The following is a 3,833-nucleotide window of genomic DNA, read 5'->3' as shown; positions in this document are numbered from 1 at the left end:
ACTGATCATTTATTTGTTCATGTACAATTTCCAGAAGACCTGTGCACTCACTGGAGAGACAAGAAACAGAGAGAGGAGGAATGGGAGAAACAACCCCTGATCAGACGTGGTGATGGGGTGATCCCTTATTTTCCCTTTCATCATCTGGTTGGGATTTTGGTCTTGCACGGTCCACGCCTGGCATATTTTACAAGCTTCCTTTTCCTGAATTCAAAATGCAGTCCACCATGTGGGATATGGCTTCCTGAATGTCTTGCCATGGGAAAACCTTAGTTCCCATGTTGAGAATAAATATAATGATTAACAAATCGAGGCTTGGATTAGTGTTCCGTGGCTGCCATAGGAAGAACAATGGCTCAAAATACAGAAAGTTATTCCCTCATAATCCTGGAGGTCAAGAAGAGATTAAGATCAAGTGACCTGGGGAAGGTAGAATGCCTCATGAGTGATATATTTGAGGAAAGTTTCCATTGTGGTCAACTGGGACTCAGTCCTCCTGACACCCCTTGGAGAAAAGAGTGGACCGTACCCCATGTTCCCTGTAGTAAGGAAGAGCATGTGAACACTCTTCAATCATTTTATTCTCCAAAGGGAAGGTTCAAGGCTTTTTTTTTTTTTTTTCTGATGGGGGAGATCAGAGTGATCAGGAGGCCAGTCCATGGCACATCATAAGTGTGGCTCTTTGCAAAACAGACCCACAGGGTGGTTTGCAGCTTATGACAGAGAAATCCCTGACTTTGCAGCTGACTCTCGCCCCAGGACCCAGGCAGGCTGAGGTGAGAGATGAGAGATGGAGCCTGGTGTCAGGCACTCAGCAGTTACAATTTTCCTGTTTCTGTCTCCTATTCATGAAATTAATGAACTTTTAACATCATGTGCTGAGCAGTATGTTCTTGGGGAGTCAGACTCTGTCACACCAGGGACCCAGAGATCAGGGGCTGCACAGCATGGGCCTGTGCCAGCCCGTGGCCAGACTCGACACTACTCGCACTCTGTACGAAGGTGGAGAGGCAACCAGTGTTCCAGGCCTCTCGCCTCAGCAAGTCCTTATGGGGCTCCAAACACTAGACACTGACTGTCCCTAGGTGGAGATATTCCCTCCAAGGTTCCAGGGATATATTCTCAGGTCCCTCCTTTCTGAGCACACATTCAATAGCACATGACCTGGGGCCAGGCTCTCCCACACCTGCCATAATGTCCAGAGTCAAGTGAGCACCTCTGTGAGCCAACAGGGACTGCATTCTACACGTGTCATCCTCTGGGTAGCTTCACTGACTTCATCGGAGTGAACAAAACCCCTTCCCTGCTTCTCAGATCTGACCCAGATGTGCAATTGGAGTGGTGTGGTCTGTGCCCAGTACTTGCGGCCACTAGGCATGGGGATAAAATGGTCCTCTGTGACGAGCAACACAACCTTGCCTGGGCTCTCAAGTGACATGCTGCTGGCCATGAACACAGGCTCGGTGTTGAAGACCCTGTTCCTGACTATTGTCCTCAGCCTGATCACACATTGCAACCCAGGACACTTGCCTTCCCCTGGGAAAAAAGAACATGAGCTTAGACTACACAGGTGAGGGAAAAAACTGAGACTGTGTAATGGTTGGTGGTGGCCTGGGTCCCTGTTTTAGAAAGTGACATCAGGGTGAGGTCCAACTCCAGACTCCTGGCCTGGAGAAAACTGTGTCCTGTTATTCTTCTGGCAACCGTAGCCTCTTCAGGTCACAGCTCTGGGGAACAGACTGGGCTCTGAGTGCTTATAAGAGAGGCACTAGGGGAACCAGCAGTTAGCATAATGGCTATGTCGCTGGACTCCCACGTAGTCAACCGCGGTTCGCGCCCCGGACACAGTGGCTTAAAACTCATGCCGGGCGCATGTGCATGCGTACCCAAGATCCCGAGAGGAGGATGGAGGAGAAGGGATTGCAGCATGACCATCTCCCCTGGGGGGTGATTTCTCGCTTCCTGTCTCTATGTCTCTCTCTGTCTTTCTGGCAAGCGCACGTGCACTATAGCAAAAATCTCTCCAAAAAAAAAAAAGAGAGAGAGAGAGAGAGAGAGGCACTGGGAGCCTAAAGTCTTGTAGAACCCTCTACAAGAGGGCTCACCTCCACTAGAGGCCTGGTACACCTGGCACACAATACATGTGGATTGGTGACATCCCATACCTGGGATGGTGGTGGCAGCCTGAGCATGGGTTGCACTGTGGAGGAGAACTGTGGTGAAGCTCTCAGGAATGCTCGCTCCTGAGGAAGTTTTCCTAAACTCTCGCCCCACCCAACCCATGGTCCTTCTAGGTTCCCCACTTGCCCATTGTCTGGAACCTCCTGGTCCTGTCCTCTGCCCTGCCCTGGCCTCAGAACCAGCACCTCTCAAAGGGGCAACACTGAGTCCACATGGCAGTAAAGGGGCTTCGTGGGTTGAGCTTCATGTGTGGGCATAGACCATCCCAGGTGGCCAGTCCTGCTCCCTCAGCTTGCTGCAAGGTCGATGGGGGATGGTCAGGGCAGGGGAGGTGGATTTCTGACACCAAGCTGCCAAGTGGGGCTTACTGAGGTCTTAGAACATCCTGATGAAAGCTCTGATGGGACAGTGACCCACAGGTTTGGAAAGGATACCTGGTACCTCCAACACACAAAATCCTCCCAGGGCCTTGATCTGAACTTTCCGGAATTCCCAGGATTAGCCCATGGTTCATAATGTGCTCCCCTGCTATCTCACTCCCCAGGGCTAGTAATTTGGGTGGTGACCTGATTTCCTTCATCCCCAGTCCCACCCCTGTGCTCCTTGTCCCTGCCACCCTAGCCCACACAGTGACAGAGAGCAATGTTGTGCAGGTGTGCACCTGCCACCTCACCCACAGTGGATATCTCAGATTGGTCCTGGAGACCCTGAGGAGTTTAAACCTTTGGGCAACTTAAGAGTCTCCCAGAGTGGCAGATCCTCATGGCCCCACAGACAAGGAACTCTGCCTGCGATCCTGTGTCTCAAACCCTCTGTGCCCTCCAGTCTTTTGTTCCATCCTGTGTGTCCCCTGTACCCTGCACAGGCACAGGGGTCTGAGCTCAGTCTGTGATCTGCTCTGGTCCTGCCCAGGCCTCTCCTCATCCTGGATCTTCCCTGCATTCAGTAGAAATGCCAAGCCCCACTGTGATTGAGGAAAGGGGTACCTTGGGAGGATGTTGGAAAACCTGGGTCCCTAGCTCACTGCATTTGAGGGTCCAGCTGTTCTGGCCTTCGCATCTCACCTAGGCAGGAGAGACAACAAAGGGCACAGAAACCAACTCGGGTCTACCGTAAGCATCATGCCAAAGATACAGGGCAAATCTTTTCTGATACATACACCTCTCCCCATCCACCTGCATGAGGGTCCTTCATGCATCCTACACACCAGGGCTTGAAGAGAGGCTTGCCTTGAGCACCAGCTCAGTCAGCTCCACCATCCTTCCCACAGGCTGGTCTGCACTTATCCAGTCCCCTCAAACTACAAAGATTTCCCCCCATCCCTGGAGGGGCTGAGATTGCACACAGGGCACAGGGCACCCTTGGGAAGGATACTCTTTCAGCTGGGGTCTCAGTCGGGTAAGACCCTTCCATCATAGCAAATGTAGGGTCTGCACATCCAGCATCTCCACTGTCACCTACAGGAGACCTGGCCCAGCTGATCCCCCAATACCACAGCTCTCTCCCACCCCCCACCCCTCACTGCTCTTAATGAATAGCTTCAGGAGTTGCTCTGGACTCAGCCTACCTGTGAGGGTCCACAAATGGGCTCCCATTGAGGTCTGCCAGAAGGGGATCCACACAGATATGGAGAAAGATGAAACAATCATCGG

This window comes from Tupaia chinensis, unplaced genomic scaffold (genome assembly GCF_000334495.1).
Source record: "Tupaia chinensis unplaced genomic scaffold, TupChi_1.0 Scaffold145764_1, whole genome shotgun sequence".
Classification (NCBI taxonomy): Eukaryota; Metazoa; Chordata; class Mammalia; order Scandentia; family Tupaiidae; genus Tupaia; species Tupaia belangeri.
This window is presented reverse-complemented; position numbering follows the sequence as displayed.